This window comes from Oncorhynchus gorbuscha, linkage group LG04 (assembly GCF_021184085.1).
Source record: "Oncorhynchus gorbuscha isolate QuinsamMale2020 ecotype Even-year linkage group LG04, OgorEven_v1.0, whole genome shotgun sequence".
NCBI classification, from domain to species: domain Eukaryota; kingdom Metazoa; phylum Chordata; class Actinopteri; order Salmoniformes; family Salmonidae; genus Oncorhynchus; species Oncorhynchus gorbuscha.
This window is the reverse complement of record NC_060176.1, coordinates 39233019-39255785: the sequence shown is the minus strand read 5'-3', so window position 1 is coordinate 39255785 and position 22767 is coordinate 39233019.

Sequence of the window (22767 nt, the reverse complement as noted above, 5' to 3'; positions counted from 1 at the left end):
TGGACTATCCTAGGACGCGAAGGGGAGGAACTAAGACATTGATGGAGTGGGGTCCACGTCCCAAGCTGGAGCCGCCACCATGGACAGACGCCCACCCGGACCCTCCCTATTGTTTTGATGTGCGTCCGGGAGTCCGCACCTTAGGTGGGGGGGGGTGGGTTCTGTCACGCCCTGGTCGAAGTATGTGACATGGGTTATTGTGGTGCGTTTTTGTCATGGGGTTTTTGTGGGGTGTCTAGCATAGTCTATGGCTGCCTGAGGCGGTTCTCAATCAGAGTCAGGTGATTATCGTTGTCTCTGATTGGGAACCATATTTAGGCAGCCATATTCTTTGAGTATGTCGTGGGTGATTGTTCCTGTCTTTGTGTTAGTTGTCACCAGATAGGCTGTATAGGTTTTCACGGTCCGTTTGTTGTTTTGTATTGTTCATGTTTTTTTGTCTATTAAAGATGTATCGAACTAACCATGCTGCATTTTGGTCCGACTCTCCTTCGACGGAGGAAAACCGTTACACTTGGTTAATAGTATGGTCTACAGTTTATTATGAGATATTCTAACTCAGGCGAGCAGAACCTTGAGACTTCCATAGTTTTAGAGGTTGTGCACCATCTGTCATTAAAGAGAAAAACACTTCACCCCTTGAGTTTACCCGACACTCCCATTCTGTCCTGCCGATGCATAGAAAAACAGCTAGATGAACACTGCGTGTACAAAACATTAGGAACACCTTCAATTCGTCAGGGCCTGTCAAAAAGGTGTCAAAAACCTTCCACATGGATGCTGGCTCATTTGGCAATAGAACAAAGGGTAGAGGCGGTTTATGTACTTATGCCAAAGTAGTTTCGTCAGGGTGCCTGCACGTCGGCCTCTCTTACACAGCCTATTTCTTTTTTGAGTTTTGGGGATTATAGCCTGGAGCTGGCTGAACAACATGTCCAGCACCTCCGACTCATTGAAGTAGAAATCTTCATCAAAATCGAGGTTAGTGACCGCTGTTCTGATGGCCAGAAACTATTTTTTGGTCATAGGAAACGATGGTGGAAACATTATGTACAAAAAAAGCTGTGCAAACACCCCTGAAACACCACATCTGGACAGGAGCCGGTAAATTGTCTGCTATACACTGCAGCTCCATAAATAAAATCAAAACAATACGACACTGGTTATGATGAGATAATGCTAAGCTAATTGCCAGCAATGTGTGGCACCATGTTTGTTAACATCATACAATGCATGCTGGTTGTCACATAAACATCTGCCAGAGCAAATATGTTATAACAAGGTGAGGTAAACGATGGTGGTTTATGATGGTAGACGACACACCCCTTTCAACATGCACACTGCAAACAGACCCAATTCATCTTGTAACCTCTTATCTTTGGTTGACACAACAAAATATAACTTTGTATTACTTTCGATTTTTAGAAAGTGTTTTAATCAATTATTTTGATCACTGGTGAGCTCACCCATGGTGAGATGAATTGTAAATAGCAATTGCTATTAGCTAGTTCATATGAGGGTTTCTGTCCTTCAGTTAGCGCTACGACTAATGTAGCCTTAATTTTCCTGGAAAACGCTTTGCCTGACATCAACAACAAGATAACCATAAACGCGGGGCGCCTGGACGAGGCAGAGGGGCGAATCCTATCCATGGAAAACTTATTGACAGATGCCATGGAAACAATAGCATATGCTAAAAAGAAAATCGAGCATCTGGAAGAGAAAACAGAGGACCTGGAAAACAGGGGGCGAAGGAATAATTGTGTTCTATTCAATCTGGGCGAAAAAGAAGAGGGAAACATGCCACTGATCCGCTACCTACAAGACAAACTTCCCGAGTGGCTCCACATGTCCACCGACAGGCCCATAGAACTCGAGAGAGCTCACCGAGCACTGAGGCCCCCACCAGCAGCCAGACAACCACCGCGCCCAATCACCATACGTTTCCTGAGATTCACCGACAAGGAATGAGTCCTACAGGCGGCGAAAAACAACACCATCACAGTGGGAAACGTCAAACTCGCTTTACACCAGGACCTGTCAGCTGGAATACGCCGAAAGCGCAGAGAATTTGACAAAGTGAAGAAATACTCCATTGACGAGGCATCTTCAGGGGATTCAAATACCCAAACGAGCTCAGGATTCTTCACCAAGGAGCCTTGCGACACTTAAAACTCCCGAAGAGGCAAAACGTTTTTTTGAAAGACAATCCTGGCCAATGAGAAACAGACCAATGACAAAATGCGATTAATACTAAAGGAGGTAAGACGACATATAGCCAATATCCAGAGACCCACCCCCTAAATGTCATTTAAGCCGTCCAATTAATATTTATTTTCCTTTATCTGAGACGGATGGGCTGTATAGCCTAACCTAGGCCTACTAATGTTTCAGCCTACTTTTATTTCCCTGTTTTTTTGTTGTTGCTATTATTACCTGGGGTTCCCTATGTCCCTTGGGGGATGGTATATGTAGGCTGGGCTATTGATTTTATTTTTCTCCCCTCTTTTACTGTGGTCTGGACGAGGGCAACTGTGTTATTTACTCAATGGGGGGGGGGGTAATAGATCCAACGGTACGTGTCGAGTTGTTTGGGAACTCGGCTGGGGTGTTCAGAGATTATTATTTTATGTACACCATTTATTTTCCTTTTATGTGAGCGCAGCTTTAATTACTATCCACTTTTAACCAGCGATGACTTGCACTAAAGTTTGATTACTGCTCGATGACGATGACTAGTACCTTAAAACTATTGACATGGAACTGCCATGGTCTAGGGCATGCAATAAAACGAAAAAAGATACTATGTGCTCTAAAGAAGGAAAAGGCAGACATCGCGCTATTACAAGAGACACACCTCTGTGATGCTGAACATGCCAAACTCCGCAGAGCTTGGGTGGGACAGGTGTATTTCTCATCTTTCAAATCAAACAGTAGAGGCACAGGCATACTTATCCATAAAAATGTTCCATTCATAATTGACAAAAACATATCTGATCCAGAGGGGAGATTTATTTTGATAACTGGGTCACTATATGGTCAACCAATTACTATATTAAACATATACACAGATACTCCTGCCTTCATGTCAAAAATTATAACCCTGTTCAATGAGCATTGTGTCTCCTTTGGCGTGGTGGCCGGAGATTTTAATTGTACCCTTAACCCAACCCTAGACAAATCATCTCAAGTCCCCACCACAAATCCTAGATCTGCAAAGATGTTGAACTCTCTTACTAAAGAGATGGGACTGATAGATATCTGGAGAGAGAATAATAGCTCATCTATGGACTATACATACTACTCTAATGTCCATAACACCTACTCCCGTATAGATTACATTTTTATCCCAAAGAGTTTCATAAATTCAGCCACTTGTACAATCGGACCCATACCACTTTCAGATCACGCCTTTGTCCACCTCCGCTTTGACCTCTGCAAAAACATCCCGAGGTCAAAGAGCTGGAAATTCAACACCTCCATGCTATCAAATGACGTGTTCCACACTTTGGTAACTACATGGATAGACAACTACACACAAGACAATAAAGATTCTCCTGTTTCTCCGGCCACAATGTGGGACGCTGCTAAAGCCACACTAAGAGGTCATCTAATTGCATATGCTTCCTCTAAGAAAAAAGCAATGGAAGCACACAGGCTAGATCTTGAGAGGGAGCTGGAATGCTGTGAAAAAATACATAAACAATCCCTAGACAGCACCTCCTGGAGTCATCTTAAAGCAGCCAAAGCCAAACTGAATTTGGACTACACTCGGGAGATAAAAAAATAGTTTTCTTTACTTAACAGAAATACCATGAGTATAGCAATAGGCCCAGTAGATTGCTTGCTTACCAATTAAAAAAAGGAGCAGTCAGAGCGTACAATCATGGCTATCCGAACAGCAGAGGACGAGGTCACAAAAAGATCAATTTAACTTTTCATGATTTTTACTGCAAACTATATACCTCTGAGAGAAAACACACAGAGGCAGAACTCCACTCTTTCCTAGAGGGAATCTCGCTACCTAAACTATCAGAGACCGACCAGGAAGATCTCAACTCCCCTTTCACTCCTGAGGAGATCCTGGAAGCAATTACCTCCATGCCACCTAATAAGTCCCCAGGCCCAGATGGATTCCCCAGAGAGTTCTACAAAGCTTTTTGGCCACAGCTCAGCCCTATCTTCATGCCAATGCTGGAGGATTTTTGCAAAAACGGAGTTCTCCCAGACTCAATGCACACAGCTCGCATTACAGTGTTGCTAAAAAAGGACAAGGACCCCCTATCCTGCTCGTCCTTCCGGCCCATAAGCTTGTTGGATTTCGACTATAAAATAATTACCAAATTGCTCACCAAAAAACTAAACACTCTTCTTCCCAAAATAATAAAAGCGGACCAAACTGGATTTATTAGAGACCGATACTCTTCTGATAACATTCGCCGTCTTTTTGATATTATTGATCAAGTAAACGCACAAAAGACCCCTGTCCTGCTGGCTTCACTGGATGCCGAGAAGGCGTTTGACAGGATGGAGTGGAGCTTTCTGTTTTCAGTCTTAGAAAAGTTCAATATGGGCCCAAATTTTATTAAATGGATCAACTCACTATACTCTCATCCAAATGCCATGGTGACTACTAATGGACTGAACTCTGACAGATTCCCTCTGGAACGGGGCACAAGACAAGGGTGCTCGCTGTTCCCGCTGCTCTACTTGTTGGGGCGGAGCCTCTGGCAGAGCTGATAAGGAGCAATCCAAGTATTATGGGTGTTTCTGCAGGTGGCCTGCAGCACAAGATTTCGCTTTACGCGGATGATGTCTTGCTCTACATATCCAACCCTGAGAAATCCCTCCCTCTCATTTTAGACACAATTGCTCAGTATGGCAAGTTTTCAGGTTATAAGATCAATTTGAATAAATCCACTGTCTGCCCTCTCAATATTACACTCACCAGCTCTATGAAGACATTTGTCCTTTCCAATGGAAAACACAGGGGTTTCAATACCTCGGGATCTTCATAACACCAGATCTGAATAGCCTTTTTAAGGAAAATTATCTTCCACTCCTGGATCGAATCAAGAACGATATCCAAACCTGGATCTCCCTCCCAATTAGCTTAGTAGGAAGAATTAATGTAATCTGTATGAACGTCCTCCCTAGACTGAACTACTTATTTCAGCTGCTACCATGCTATCTCCCAGTTTCCTTCTTCAAAACAACTAACCAAAGCATCACCAAATTTATATGGGGCAATAAAAAAGGATCAAGTTTTCCACTTTATCAAAACCTGAATCTAAAGGTGGTCTTGCCCTTCCCTCCCTTCAATTGTACTACTGGTCTGCCCAAATCCGCAACATGCTAACAGACAAGAGTCAACGTGGATTCAGATAGAAGCCCAATCCTGTGGTTCATTGCCCTTAAGCTCAATTATATTCATTAATAACTTTAGTGAAGTGGGCAACATAGCCAAAACCTTTGCGATTTACAGCACCCTACTAGCGTGGAGGGACTGTAAGAAATACCTGGGCATTTCCTCCCAAATATGTTCTCACTCGCCTATAGTAGGCAACCCAGACTTGCCAAAAGCCCTGAGGGATGCCAACTTTAATCTTTGGCATACTCTAGGAATCAGGACCTTTTCAGACCTATTTCATCAGAAAACCACTACACTGAAATCCTTTCAAGAGCTCTGCAGTGAATTCGATGTGCCAAGATCCCATTTTTAAAAATATCTTCAAATTAGACATGTCATTTCCTCATTTACCTCCAAGAGGAGGTTTAGAACTCAGTTGAATGAAGTTGAAACCCTTCTTGTCACAGCACAATCCATTAAAGGCAAAATATTTTACATCTATAGACTCCTTTCTGGGAAAGGAAGCTCCTCTACTCCTTTGAAAATAATCTGGGAAAAGGACCTTGGTCTGACTATCAGTGATGAGTTATGGGCGGAGGTTTGCGACAGGGTATACTGCTCCTCTACCAGTGTAAAAATGAAAGAATCTAATTACAATTTTTTGTACAAATTTTATTATACTCCTTTGAGACTCCATAGAATGAAAACAGATATGTCTCCTAACTGTAAAAGATGTACCTCTGAAAGTGGAACCTATATGCATGTATTTTGGAGCTGTAGGGAGATTGCCAGATTCTGGCAATCTGTACATACTGCTGCACAGAAAATACTAGAGGTACAGTTTGATATGGCCCCGTGTATCTATCTTCTTAATGCCCAGAAAATTAGCTTATGACTATTACATACTTTGCTAAGAAATGTATTCTTCTATTGTGGGCCTCTAATACCCCCCCCTACATTTAAAATGTGGATTGACCGGATTGTTGACTTTCTTCCTCTTGAAAATCTCACGTATGACCTCCACAAGAGACAGCCCAAGTTTGATAGACTCTGGTCTCCACTATTCAACTATATTTCAAACTGGACAGAGTGAACGGGGTGACTAGGGAAATGTGCAGATACATGCTGTGTAAGGTACTGTAAAACCTAAAAACGAATTATTGGCCCGTCGACTCAGCGAATGCTTGAAATAGCTGATAAGAACCTTGATAGTGCTGCTGCAAATGTTATATGTTTTTTTTTGTGTGTTTTTATTTTAATTTAGTTTTTGAGTACGTGTGCGTATGTGTGTGTGTGTGTATGTATATGTGTGTATGTGTGTATGTGTGTATGTATGTATGTATGTATGTATGTATGTATGTATGTATGTATGTATGTATGTATGTATGTATGTATGTATGTATGTATGTATGTATGTATGTATGTATGTATGTATGTATGTATGTATGTATGTATGTATGTATGTATGTATGTATGTATGTATGTATGTATGTATGTATGTATGTATGTATGTATGTATGTATGTATGTATGTATGTGTGTGTGTGTGTATGTATGTGTGTGTGTATGTATGTATGTATGTATGTATGTATGTATGTATGTATGTATATATGTATATTTACCAAGGAAAATATATAGATTAAGAAAAATAAATGCTTTGTATGTATGTATGTATGTATGTATGTATGTATGTATGTATGTATGTATGTATGTATGTATGTATGTATGTATGTATGTATGTATGTATGTATGTATGTATGTATGTATGTATGTATGTATGTATGTATGTATGTATGTATGTATGTATGTATGTATGTATATGTACCAAGGAAATATATAGATTAAGAAAAATAAATGCTTTTATTTGACTTTATCATTCATTTTAATTGTATTTTTATTTTTTCAAATGTATTATTATTTTTTGACTTTTTCTTTTTTTAAAGCCTGTCACATCTGTGAACGTGGAATGTGTTTTGTTGGTTGATTGAAATACAAGAAAACTTAATAAAACTTTAAATTGAAAAAAAATAAGTGTTCTAATCACACCGATTTGATCATACGCTGCAGGGAACCCTATAGAATGATCACACCCGTGTATTCGTATGGTTCAAAGGGTTAACTATCTGCATTGACCCTTTTAGCACTAACTTTTTGACTCATCACATGCGCTACTGCTACTTTCTATTATTTGTCACTTTATTCCTAGCTATATGTACATACGGTATCTAGCCAAGTTATTGTTACTCATTGTGTATTTATTGTGTATTTGTGTATTTATTATTACTTTTATTATTATTAGTGTTTTACTTTTCGATGATTTCTCTATTTTCTTTCTCTCTCACTGTTAGTCTACACCTATTGTTTACGAAGCATGTGACCAATACAATTTGATTTAAGGAATATTACAGGGTCGATGGGTGGGGAAGGAGGCTTCGCTCCCTTGTTTAGTCGCCTTTACAAAGGAGTAAAGAAAACCAACAGCTACTGCCCTACATGCAATGGTGTACATGAGGAGTACCTCTGTTCATTTTTTGTATTGTTTTATCGTCACATACTCCACATAGGTGCAATGAAATGTGTTTGTTTTACAGGGTCAGCCATAGTAGTAGGGCACTCCTGGAGCAAATGAGGGTTAAGTGCCTGATTCAAGGAAACATAAACAGATTGTTCACGTTGACAGACGTTGACGGTTCGGGTAGTCGACCAGCAATCTTTCGGTTACTGGCCCAACGCTCTAACATACCTCACATGACAGACATCTCCAGCATGAAGGATAATTCGAATTTTGAATAGACCTCAGAATTTTGTGGTATTGTGCTAACCGTGGCTTAGGGGAATTGGTCTGAGACATGGATTGTATTAACATAGCATGGCATGGTTGGCACCAAAAATGTGTTTTAGTTAGTTGACTGAACTGAAATCCCTGGCTGGACCGAATGAGATAGCTGAGCTGCTACATTGGCTGAACTTTCGTCTCCTGAACATCATGGAACTTGACAAACACTAATTAGGAAGCTTATTGGTATAAAACAGCAATCTATATCCATATACTTGAGTTGGGGGAGAGTGAGACGGGGTGTTTGGCACCATATAATCATTATTGATGGTTATTCAGTCTCACTTAGCAACTGGATGGTGGCTGACTGATGATGCTCAGCGAAGGGCACAGATGGATTGCTATTGGCTGGGTCTCACAGTCCATACAGACAATTAAGGTGAGTTACACTAAGGTAGCCATTTTTGGGCGATCCACAGACCTCAAAGCATGTTGAGACAGCTTCTCATAGAAAGATATAGCCAACCTGTACTGTAACATTTACAATGGAACAGAATAAAATAGTTGATTTTATTCACTCACATTTCATCCCAAAAACATATATAGCAGCAATAATAGTTAGGTGGACTAAACTATAAGCAAATATAGCGGGAGGAATGAATCAGTATAAAATTGTTACAGCAGGACCCATACTGCAAAGTGTTTTGACAAAATAGGCTCTCAGTGCTTCACAAGGAAGGATCATTGTTAAGTTAAATTGATCATTATTCCTCTTTGTCTGTGCGTGCTGCGAGGCAATCCCAGATTCTCACTGATAAACTCTGTATATACAGTAAATCATATTGCTAGATGCATTTTTTTAGGAGTAATATTAGTAATATTTTATCTCTGTTGTATACTGTGCACATTCATACATTTTCATGATTCTAGTCAATATTTGATCTGTATTAACACTGTGGGGTTCATAGAGCACAAAAGCCACTCTTCTGCTTTCCCATACATTCTTTTTCGATATTTACATGAAACAATCGGACCAGGTTCTGAGTGTTTTTCATCTACGTGTGTATTTGTTTTGGCATGTATACCATATGGGCATCCATATGTCAGTGTGTATATGCATTATGAAGTGTGTGTGTGTGTGCGTGTGTGGTTGCAAGTGCTATGATGTATGTATGGATGCTTTCATGTCTGCAGGATGGTCTTTGTTCATCTGTGCGTGACACAGGAAGTACCCGTGCTAAGGACTATTCAACGATGGTCTGACCAATTGGAATCCATGCTTCAAGATTGTTTTAATCACATGGACTGAGATAAGTTTTGGGTTGCTTCTGAGAATAACATTGACGTATACACTGACACGGTGTCTAAGTTCCTCAGGAAGTGTATAGGGGATGTTGTTCCCACTGTGACAATTAAAACCTAGCCAAACAAATAAAACATGGATAGATGGCAGCATTATCGCAAACTGAAAGCGCGAACCACCACATTTAACCACGGCAAGGTGACTGGGAATATGGTTGAACACAAACAGTGCAGTTGTGCCCTCCGTAAGGCAATCAAACAGGCAAAATGTCTGTACAGAGACAAAGTGTAGTCGCAATTCAACTGCTCAGATGTCTATGTGGCAGAGACTCCAGACAATCACAGATAACAAAGTCCAAACCAGTCACATCGCGCACACCGATATCTTGCTCACAATCGAGAGCTACGGCAACTGCTCCGCCCACAACCATAAGGCTCTCCAGAGGGTAGTGAGGTCTGCACAACGCATCACCGGGGGCAAACTACCTGCCCTCCAGGATACCTACACCACCCGATGTTACAGGAAGGCCATAAAGATCATTAAGGACATCAACCATCCGAGCCACTGCCTGTTCACCCCGCTATCATCCAGAAGGCGAGGTCAGTACAGGTGCATCAAAGCTGGGACCGAGAGACTGAAAAACAGCTTCTATCTCAAGGCCATCAGACTGTTAAACAGCCACCACTAACATTGAGTGGCTGCTGCCAACACACTGACACTGGCACTGACTCAACTCCAGCCACTTTAATAATGGGAATTGATGGGAAATTATGTAAATATATCACTAGCCACTTTATATAATGTTACTTACCCTACATTATTCATCTCATATGCATACGTATATACTGTACTCTATATCATCAACTGCATCCTTATGTAATACATTTATCACTAGCCACTTTAACTATGCCACTTTGTTTACATACTCATCTCATATGTATATACTGTACTCGATACCATCTACTGTATCTTGCCTATGCTGCTCTGTACCATCACTCATTCATATATCCTTATGTACATGTTCTTTATCCCCTTACACTGTGTATAAGACAGTAGTTTTGGAATTGTTAGTTAGATTACTTGTTGGTTATTACTGCATTGTCGGAACTAGAAGCACAAGCATTTCGCTACACTCGCATTAACATCTGCTAACCATGTGTATGTGACAAATACAATTTGATTTGATTTGATTTGCTCCCGAACAAGCTAAACACCTTCTTCACCTGCTTTGACGATAACACAATGCCACCGATGCGGGCTGCTCCCGAGGACTGTGAGCTCTCGTTCTCCGTGGCTGACGTGAGTAAGACATTTAAGCGTGTTAACCCTCGCAAAGCTGCCATCCGAGGCATGATCCCTAGCCACATCCTCAGAGCATTAGCAGACCAGCTGGCTGGAGTGTTTACGGACATATTCAACGTTTTCCTGTCCCAGTCTGCTGTACCCATTTTCTTCAAGTTGTCCACCACTGTGTCTGTAACCAAGAAAGAAAAGGAAATTACTTTTGACCCGTAGCACTCACTTCTGTCATCATGAAGTGCTTTGAAAGACTAGCTAAGGATCATATCACATCCACCTTAACCGACACCCTAGACCCACTGTAATTTGCATACCGCCCAAATCATCCACAGATGATGCAATCGCCATCACACTGCACACTGCCCAATCCCATCTGAACAAGAGGAATACCTATGTAAGAATGTTGTTCATTGTCTACAACTCAGCCTTCAACATCATAGTACCCTCCAAGCTCATCATTAAACTTGGGGAGCTGGGTCTAGGGCGACAACACTTGTGTAGGCAACAACACTTCCACTACGCTGATCCTCAACACAGGGGCCCCACAAGGGTGCGTGTTCCGCCCCCTCCTGTACTCCCTGTTCACCCATGACTGCGTGCCACGCACACCTCCATCTCAATCTCCAAGTTTGCAGATGACAACACTGGTAGGCCTGATAACCAACAATGATGAGACAGCATACAGGGAGGAGGTGAGGACCCTCAACGTCAACAAAACAAAAGAGCTGATCATGGACGTAAGGAGACAGCAGGAGGGAGCATGCCTCCATCCACATTGACAGGGCTGCAATGGAGAAGGTAAAAAGCTTCAAGTTCCTTGGCGTACACATCACTGACAATCTGAAATGGTCCACCCACACAGACAGTGTGGTGAAGGCACAAAAGCACCTTTTCAACCTCAGGAGGCTGAAGAAATTTGGCTTGGCCCCTAAGACCCTCACAAACTTTTACAGATGCATCGGGCTGTATCATAGCCTGGTACGGCAACTGTACCGTTCGCAACCCCAGGGCTTTCCAAAGTGCTGTGCGGTCTACCCAACTCATCACTGGGGGCACACTGCCTGCCCTCCAGGACATCTACATTTACATTTACATTTAAGTCATTTAGCAGACGCTCTTATCCAGAGCGACTTACAAATTGGTGCATTCACCTTATGACATCCAGTGGAACAACCACTTTACAATAGTGCATCTAAATATTTTAAGGGGGAGGGGGTGAGAAGGATTACTTTATCCTATCCTAGGTATTCCTTAAAGAGGTGGGGTTTCAGGTGTCTCCGGAAGGTGGTGATTGACTCCGCTGTCCTGGCGTCGTGAGGGAGTTTGTTCCACCATTGGGGAGCCAGAGCAGCGAACAGTTTTGACTGAGCTGAGCGGGAACTGTACTTCCTCAGTGGTAGGGAGGCGAGCAGGCTCCCATACTATACAAATACAAATGGCTACCCATACTATTTGCACCCCCACGCTGCTGCTACTTATGTGTTATTTATGCATAGCCACTTTAATAACTCTACCTACATGTACATATTACCTTAATACCGGTATTTACTGCTGCTCTTTAATTATTTGTTACTAATCTTGTTTTATTTGAGGTATTTTCTTCAAACTACATTGTTGGTTAAGCGCTTGTTAAGTAAGCATTTCACTGTAAGGTCTACACCGGTTGTATTCAGCGCATGTGACAAATACAAATTCATTTGGCAGATGTGATTATTGCCCTGCTAGTTTGATTGGATTGACAATTACAGCCTTGGTTACATTCGTTCATTTTGGTCCAAAATAAGAGTAATTGAAACTGAAACAGTGCATCCCGAATGGAAGCAGCAAACAATTTACCAGGCCATCTGTGAATGTATTGGCGAATTATATTAATCATGAGTTGAACTGCGTAAGTATATTCAACAAACAATGCCTTCGTGTACGTGACGTCATGAAATGTTAAATCAAATATAAACAACCCAGTGTCACAGGAGGGCCATGAAGATCATCAAGGACCTCAGCCACCCGAGCCCGGGCCTGTTCACCCTGATATCATCCAGAAGGCGAGGTCAGAGATTAAAAAACAACTTCTATCTCAAGGTCATAGCCATGACTAGCCGGCCATCACCCAGTAAACTGCCCTGACCTTAGTCACTGTCACTAGCCCGCCCACCACCCGGTTACTCAACCATGCACCTTGGAGGCTGATCCCCTATGTACATATAAATGGAACACTGGTTACTTTAATGATGTTTACATACTATTTTACCTATTTCATAAGTATATACTGTATTCTAGTCAAGGCCATCCTATTCACTATACATACAAAAGTATGTGACAGGTGTATAAAATCGAGCACACAGCCATGCAATATCCATAGACAACCATTGGCAGTAGAATGGCCTTACTGAAGAGCTCAGTCACTTTCAACATGGCACCATCATAGGATGCCACCTTTCCAACAAGTCAGTTCGTCAGATTTCTGCCCTGCTAGAGCTGTCCCAGTCAACTGTAAGTACTGTTATTGAGAAGTGTAAACTTCTTGGAGCAACAACGGCTCAGCCACGAAGTGGTAAGACACACAAGCTCACAGAACGAGACCGCAAAGTGATGAAACGGTATGGTGTGTAAAAATTGTCTGTCCTTGGTTGCAGCACTCACTCCCGAGTTCCAAACTGCCTCTGGAAGCAACGTCAGCTCAAGAACTGTTGTCAGGAGCTTCTTGAAATGAGTTTCCATGGCAGAGCAGCCGTACACAAGCCTAAGATCACCATGCACAATGCCAATCGTCGGCTGGAGAGGTGTAAAAGCTTCCCACCATTGGACACTGGAGCAGTGGAAACGCGTTCTCTGGAGTATTATATATTATCACATGTCACCAAATAATTGATTGAAACACTATTTTGCAAAGAAGGTCTACAGTAGCCTCAACAGAACTCTCTAGGGTAGCACCATGGTGTGGCCAGAGGACAGCTAGCTTCTGTCCTCTTCTGAGTTCATTGACTTCAATACAAAACCTAGCAGAATCATGGTTCTCGCCCCCTTCCATAGACTTACACAGTAATTATGACAACTTTCGGAGGACATCATCCAACCTATCAGAGCTCTTGCAGCATGAATTGATATATTGTCGGCCCACGCAAAGGATCAGAGAATTAATCTAGTACTGTCATGTTTGTCATTTATTGTCATGTCTTGTCCCTGTGCTCCCCATGCTATTCGTTTCCCTCTGCTGGTCTTGTTTGGTTCTTTCCCTCCTTCTATCCCTCTCTCTCCCCCTCCCTCTCTCACTCTCTCGCTCTCTCTTCTCTCTGTCGTTCCGTTCCTGCTCCCAGCTGTTCCTATTCCCCTAATCATCATTTAGTCTTCCCACACCTGTTCCCGATCCTTTCCCCTGATTAGAGTCCCTATTTATTCCTTTGTGATCCGTTCCTGTTCCGTCGGTTCCTTGTATTGTATTCACCATGCTGTGATTGCGTTTCGCCCTGTCCTGTCGTGTTTTTGCCGTGATTGTGTATCACCCTGTCCTGTCGTGTTTTGTGCCTTCATCAGATGCTGCGTGTGAGCAGGTGTCTCAGTCGACTACGGCCTGCGCCTACCCGAAGCGACCTGCAGTCTGTGGCCGCTTCTCCAGTTGTTTCCCCTCTACAAGTCTAGAGGATTTCTGTTATTCCGTTTTGGACTTTAATAAACTCTGTTTCTGTTAAGTCGCTTTTGGGTCCTCTTTCACCTGCATGACAGAAGGAACCGACCAAGGAATGGACCCAGCGACTTCAGACGCTCGTTACACTGCCGTCGAGATCCAAGGAGCCATGCTCGGCAGACACGAGCAGGAATTGTCTGCTGCTCGCCATGCCGTGGAAAACCTGGCCGCTCAGGTTTCCGACCTCTCTGGACAGTTCCAGAGTCTACGTCTCGTGCCACCTGTTACTTCCTGGCCTGCCGAGCCTCCAGAACCTAGGGTTAATAACCCACCTTGCTACTCCGGGCAGCCCACTGAGTGCCGCTCCTTTCTCACGCAGTGTGAGATTGTGTTCTCTCTCCAACCCAACACATACTCTAGAGAGAGAGCTCGGGTTGCTTACGTCATTTCGCTCCTTACTGGCCGGGCTCGAGAATGGGGCACAGCTATCTGGGAGGCAAGGGCTGATTGCTCTAACGATTTCCAGAACTTTAAAGAGGAGATGATTCGGGTTTTTGACCGTTCAGTTTTTGGTGGGGAGGCTTCTAGGGCCCTGGCTTCCTTATGCCAAGGTGAACGGTCCATAACGGATTATTCCATTGAGTTTCGCACTCTTGCTGCCTCTAGTGAGTGGAACGAGCCGGCGCTGCTCGCTCGTTTTCTGGAGGGACTCCACGCAGTGGTTAAGGATGAGATTCTCTCCCGGGAGGTTCCATCAGATGTGGATTCTTTGATTGCTCTCGCCATCCGCATAGAACGACGGGTAGATCTTCGTCACCGGGCTCGTGGAAGAGAGCTCGCATCAACGGTGTTTCCCTGCTCCGCATCGCAACCATCTCCCTCCTCTGGCTTTGAGACTGAGCCCATGCAGCTGGGAGGGATTCGCATCTCGAATAAGGAGAGGGAACGGAGGATCACCAACCGCCTGTGTCTCTATTGCGGAGTGGCTGGACATTTTGTTAATTCATGTCCAGTAAGAGGCCAGAGCCCATCAGTAAGCGGAGGGCTACTGGTGAGCGCTACTACTCAGGTCCCTTCATCTAGATCTTGTACTACTATGTCGGTCCATCTACGCTGGACCGGTTCGGGTGCTACATGCAGTGCTTTGATTGACTCTGGGGCTGAGGGTTGTTTCATGGACGAAGCATGGGCTCGGAAACATAACATTCCTTTCAGACTGTTAGACAGGCCTACGCCCATGTTTGCCTTAGATGGTAGTCATCTTCCCAGTATCAAATTTGAGACACTACCTTTAACTCTCACAGTATCTGGTAACCACAGTGAGACTATTTCTTTTTGATTTTCCGTTCACCGTTTACACCTGTTGTTTTGGGTCATCCCTGGCTAGTATGTCATAATCCTTCTATTAATTGGTCTAGTAATTCTATCCTATCCTGGAACGTTTCTTGTCATGTGAAGTGTTTAATGTCTGCCATCCCTCCGTTTCTTCTGTCCCTACTTCTCAGGAGGAACCTGGCGATTTGACAGGAGTGCCGGAGGAATATCATGATCTGCGCACGGTCTTCAGTCGGTCCCGAGCCAACTCCCTTCCTCCTCACCGGTCGTATGATTGTAGTATTGATCTCCTTCCGGGGACCACTCCTCCTCGAGGTAGACTATACTCTCTGTCGGCTCCCGAACGTAAGGCTCTCGAGGATTATTTGTCTGTGTCTCTTGACGCCGGTACCATAGTGCCTTCTTCTTCTCCGGCCGGGCGGGGTTCTTTTGTTAAAAAGAAGGACGGTACTCTGCGCCCCTGCGTGGATTATCGAGGGCTGAATGACATAACGGTTAAGAATCGTTATCCGCTTCCCCTTATGTCATCAGCCTTCGAGATTCTGCAGGGAGCCAGGTGCTTTACTAAGTTGGACCTTCGTAACGCTTACCATCTCGTGCGCATCAGAGAGGGGGACGAGTGGAAACGGCGTTTAACACTCCGTTAGGGCATTTTGAGTACCGGGTTCTGCCGTTCGGTCTCGCCAATGCGCCAGCTGTTTTTCAGGCATTAGTTAATGATGTTCTGAGAGACATGCTGAACATTTTTGTTTTTGTCTATCTTGACGATATCCTGATTTTTTCTCCGTCACTCGAGATTCATGTTCAGCACGTTCGACGTGTTCTACAGCGCCTTTAGAGAATTGTCTCTACGTAAAGGCTGAGAAGTGCTCTTTTCATGTCTCCTCCGTTACTTTTCTCGGTTCCGTTATTTCCGCTGAAGGCATTCAGATGGATTCCGCTAAGGTCCAAGCTGTCAGTGATTGGCCCGTTCCAAGGTCACGTGTCGAGTTGCAGCGCTTTTTAGGTTTCGCTAATTTCTATCGGCGTTTCATTCGTAATTTCGGTCAAGTTGCTGCCCCTCTCACAGCTCTTACTTCTGTCAAGACGTGTTTTAAGTGGTCCGGTTCCGCCCAGGAGCTTTTGATCTTCTAAAAGAACGCTTTACGTCCGCTCCTATCCTCGTTACTCCTGACGTCACTAGACAATTCATTGTCGAGGTTGACGCTTCAGAGGTAGGCGTGGGAGCCATCCTATCCCAGCGCTTCCAGTCTGACGATAAGGTTCATCCTTGCGCTTATTTTTCTCATCGCCTGTCGCCATCTGAGCGCAACTATGATGTGGGTAACCGTGAACTGCTCGCCATCCGCTTAGCCCTAGGCGAATGGCGACAGTGGTTGGAGGGGGCGACCGTTCCTTTTGTCGTTTGGACAGACCATAAGAACCTTGAGTACATCCGTTCTGCCAAACGACTTAATGCCCGTCAAGCTCGTTGGGCGTTGTTTTTCGCTCGTTTCGAGTTTGTGATTTCTTACCGTCCGGGTAGCAAGAACACCAAGCCTGATGCCTTATCCCGTCTGTTTAGTTCTTCTGTGGCTTCTACTGATCCCGAGGGATTCTTCCTTATGGGCGTGTTGTCGGGTTAACAGTCTGGGGAATTGAAAGACAGGTTAAGCAAGCACTCACGCACACTGCGTCGCCGCGCGCTTGTCCTAGTAACCTCCTTTTCGTTCCTGTTTCCACTCGTCTGGCTGTTCTTCAGTGGGCTCACTCTGCCAAGTTAGCGAGTCATCCCGGTGTTCGAGGCACTCTTGCGTCTATTCGCCAGCGCTTTTGGTGGCCGACTCAGGAGCGTGACACGCGCCGTTTCGTGGCTGCTTGTTCGGACTGCGCGCAGACTAAGTCGGGTAACTCTCCTCCTGCCGGTCGTCTCAGACCGCTCCCCATTCCTTCTCGACCATGGTCTCACATTGCCTTAGACTTCATTACCGGTCTGCCTTTGTCTGCGGGGAAGACTGTGATTCTGACGGTTGTCGATAGGTTCTCTAAGGCGGCACATTTCATTCCCCTCGCTAAACTTCCTTCCGCTAAGGAGACGGCACAAATCATTATTGAGAATGTATTCAGAATTCATGGCCTCCCGTTAGACGCCGTTTCAGACAGAGGCCCGCAATTCACGTCACAGTTTTGGAGGGAGTTCTGTCGTTTGATTGGTGCGTCCGTCAGTCTCTCCTCCGGGTTTCATCCCCAGTCTAACGGTCAAGCAGAGAGGGCCAATCAGACGATTGGTCGCATACTACGCAGCCTTTCTTTCAGAAACCCTGCGTCTTGGGCAGAACAGCTCCCCTGGGCAGAATACGCTCACAATTCGCTTCCTTCGTCTGCTACCGGGTTATCTCCGTTTCAGAGTAGTCTGGGTTACCAGCCTCCTCTGTTCTCATCCCAGCTTGCCGAGTCCAGCGTTCCCTCCGCTCAAGCGTTTGTCCAACGTTGTGAGCGCACCTGGAGGAGGGTGAGGTCTGCACTTTGCCGTTACAGGGCACAGACGGTGAGAGCCGCCAATAAACGCAGGATTAAGAGTCCAAGGTATTGTTGTTGCGGCCAGAGAGTGTGGCTTTCCACTCGCAACCTTCCTCTTACGACAGCTTCTCGTAAGTTGACTCCGCGGTTCATTGGTCCGTTCCGTGTCTCCCAGGTCGTCAATCCTGTCGCTGTGCGACTGCTTCTTCCGCGACATCTTCGTCGCGTCCATCCTGTCTTCCATGTCTCCTGTGTTAAGCCCTTTCTTCGCACCCCGTTCGTCTTCCCTCCCCCCTCCCGTCCTTGTCGAGAGCGCACCTATTTACAAGGTACATAAGATTATGGACATGCGTTCTCGGGACGGGGTCACCAATACCTAGTGGATTGGGAGGGTTACGGTCCTGAGGAGAGGAGTTGGGTTCCGTCTCGGGACGTGCTGGACCGTTCGCTCATCGATGATTTCCTCCGTTGCCGCCAGGATTCCTCCTCGAGTGCGCCAGGAGGCGCTCGGTGAGTGGGGGGTACTGTCATGTTTGTCATTTATTGTCATGTCTTGTCCCTGTGCTCCCCATGCTATTCGTTTCCCTCTGCTGGTCTTGTTTGGTTCTTTCCCTCCTTCTATCCCTCTCTCTCCCCCTCCCTCTCTCACTCTCTCGCTCTCTCTTCTCTCTGTCGTTCCGTTCCTGCTCCCAGCTGTTCCTATTCCCCTAATCATCATTTAGTCTTCCCACACCTGTTCCCGATCCTTTCCCCTGATTAGAGTCCCTATTTATTCCTTTGTGATCCGTTCCTGTTCCGTCGGTTCCTTGTATTGTATTCACCATGCTGTGATTGCGTTTCGCCCTGTCCTGTCGTGTTTTTGCCGTGATTGTGTATCACCCTGTCCTGTCGTGTTTTGTGCCTTCATCAGATGCTGCGTGTGAGCAGGTGTCTCAGTCGACTACGGCCTGCGCCTACCCGAAGCGACCTGCAGTCTGTGGCCGCTTCTCCAGTTGTTTCCCCTCTACAAGTCTAGAGGATTTCTGTTATTCCGTTTTGGACTTTAATAAACTCTGTTTCTGTTAAGTCGCTTTTGGGTCCTCTTTCACCTGCATGACAAGTACTGAAAGCATAAACTACAGCTAGCTAGCACTGCAGTGCATAAAATGTGGTGAGTAGTTGACTCAAAGAGAGAGAAAGAAAATAATGTAACAGTTTTTAACAAAATAATGTGTTCCTAAATAAAGGTGAAGCAATAGAGAGTAATTTTTTTCAGTTACAGTTTCACTTACTGCAAATGCAGCTAGCTAGTTTAGCCTACAGAAACACCCTGCTTAAATAAAGGGATGATATGTTACCTAGCTATCTATGACTATCCAACACAACATTGTAACCTTTCCAAGTCAAGGTTAGCTTTTAGTTTAACTAATTTATTGCCACAGGGGCCCGCCCGTTGTAACTGCTTACTGACTGTACACTGTAACGTTACTGCATGACTGTAGCGGGTTTACAAATGCATTACTTCTATTAGCTATGCTGACTATGACGTTACTTTAGCTAATATGGTGACTAGAAATGTTTGAAATGTAAGAGAAATAAGGCCATGCTCATTAAAAAAAGTGTCCTCCTCATCTGAAACGGCCACTGGTGCGTGAGTGTGTTTGTGCATTGTGCTGACATGAGGATCTATTCTTTACACCACAAATCATATTTTACCTTTACAGTTCTCCAAGGCTGCAATATTCAGTGTCTTCTAAATTAAGGACATGAAAATTGCAGTGAATGTGTTAGTAGGGAGGAGAGGAGGGGAAAATAAAGCCTGTTTATAATGAGATCATAAACACAGCAGACGCTGAGGATCGCAGCCATAATTGGATGAATAGGGTATGAAGCCCCCCATCCCGCAACACCCTCCCACCCTCCTTCTTTCCTTCATACACATACAGTAAACACTCACACAGGTAGGCCTATTATATGTTCATGGTATGTCTTAATGGCACCTTTAACATCAGTTTATACACACACACACACACAAACTTTATGCACACACACAGACACACACATTTACACAGCCATGAGGGTAACATTTACCTGGGGTAAATACAGTTGAAGTCGGAAATTTACTTACACCTTAGCCAAGTACATTTAAACTCAGTTTTTCCACAATTCCTGACAATTAATCCAAGTAAAGATTCTCTGTCTTAGGTCAGTTAGGATCACCAATGTATTTCAAGAATGTGAAATGGCAGAATAAAAGTAGAGAGAATGATTTATTTCAGCTTGTATTTCTTTCATCACATTCCCAGTGGGTCAGACGTTTACATACACTCAATTAGTATTCGGTAGCATTGCCTTTAAATTGCTTAACTGGGGTCAGATGTTTCGGGTAGCCTTCCACAAGCTTCCCACAATAAGTTGGGTGAATTTTGGCCCATTCCTCCTGATAGCTGGTGTAACTGAATCAGGTTTTTAGGCCTCCTTGCTTGCACATGCTTTTCTGGTTCTGCCCACACATTTTCCATAGGATTGAAGTCAGGGCTTTGTGATGGCCACTCCAATACCTTGACTTTGTTGTCCTTAAGCCATTTTGCCACGACTTTGGAACTATGCTTGGGGTCATTGTCCATTTGGAAAACCTATTTTCAACCAACCATACTGAGCGGTATGATGGATGTGTGGTTCCATGGTGTTTATACTTGCGTACTATTGTTTGTACAGATGAACAGTGGTATTGTTTGTACAGTGGTACCTTCAGGCATTTGGAAATTGCTCGCAAGGATGAACCAGACTTGTGTGGAGTTTTGGCTGATTTCTTTTGATTTTCCTATGATGTCAAGCAAAAAGGCACTGAGTTTGAAGATAGGTCTTGAAATACATCCACAGGTACACCTCCAATGGACTTAGGCTAATTGACATAATTTATCAGAAGCTTCTAAAGCCATGACATCATTGTCTGGAATTTATTGAGCTGTTTAAAGGCACAGTCAACTTAGTGTATGTAAACTTCTAACCCACTGGAATTGTGATACAATGAATTATAAGTGAAATTATCTGTCTGTAAACAATTGTTGGAAAATGGCTTGTCATGCACAAAGTAGATGTCCTAACCGACTTACCAAAACTATAGTTTGTGGTTGAAAAACGAGTTTTAATGACTCCAAACTAAGTGCACAAACTTCCAACTTCATCTATATATTGTGCTTCATTGTTACCTCAAGAATCTAAATAATTACTAAGGCATGTATCCTAGCTTGGGCTTGCAAAATAATAATTAATTGTTCCAAGAAATTGCTAAAGTATGATTTATGAAACTCTCAGTCCGTAACCTGTCTTGCCTTGCCCTGGAACTGTCTTGGGGTATCAAGTAAGGAGGGTTTCAATTGTTATAACCCCTGTCTCTTTAGGAAGTGCAAGGAGTGTTTTGGCAGCCCTGAAAAATCAAAAACATCATTAATCATCGCTAGAGTGCCAATTTCTCTCCAGTACCCCACCTTGTACTGCTACAGTAGCTCCACTCCCTCTCCCTCTCTCCACCACCCCACCCTGAGCCTGCTGGATCTGGAGAACTGGGAATGTTCCTACCCTTTATCTTTCTCCCTCTCCCTGCCCAAGCAGGCTCAGCTGGAACCAAGAGCCAGGGGCCTTAGTCTTGAAAACCTGACCCTAGGTAACAGTGACAAGAGTTTCAATCACAGACTCTTTTAGCAACTTCGATAAGGGAAACATCTAAATCCCTTTTGGGTCCACATACCGAAGCATGACATATACAAATACATATATGTAATATACATTAAGTGCACAAAACATTAAGTACACTTTCCTAATATTCAGTTGTTGAACCCCAAACTTTTGCTCTCAGAACAGGCTCAATTCACGAGGGCATGGACTCACTACAATGCTCACTACATTCATGTCAAGTTGGTTGGATGTCCTTTGGGTGGTGGACTATGCTTGATATACACGGGAAACTGTTGAGTATGAAAAACCCAGCAGCGTTGCAGTTCTTGACATAAACCGGTGCACCTGGAACCTCCAACCATACCCCGTTCAAGAGGGCACTTAAATATTTTGTCTTGCACATTCTCCATCTGAATGGCACACAAACACAATCCATGTATTAATTGTCTCAAGGTTTAAAAATCCTTCTTTAACCAGTCTTCTCCCCTTCATTTACAATGATTGAAATGGATTTAACATCAATAAGGGATCATAGTTTTCACATGTATTCACCTGATCAGTCTATGTCATGAAAAGAGCATGTGTTCGTAATGTTTTGTACACTTAGTGTATGTACTAATATTTGAAATAAATCTTAATATACTGAATATCTAAATATACTGAGCAAAAATATAAGTGCAACATGTAAAGTGTTGGTCCCGTGTTTCATGAGATGAAATAAGCACAAAAAGCTTATTTATCTCAAATGTTGTGCACAAATGTTTTTCTTCCCTGTTAGTAAGCATTTCTCCTGTGCCAAGATAATCAATCCACCTGACAGGCGTGGCATATCAAGAAGCTGATTAAACAGCATGATAATTACACAGGTGCACTTTGTACTTGGGACAATAAAAGGACACTAAAATGTGTCGTTTTTTCACACAACAC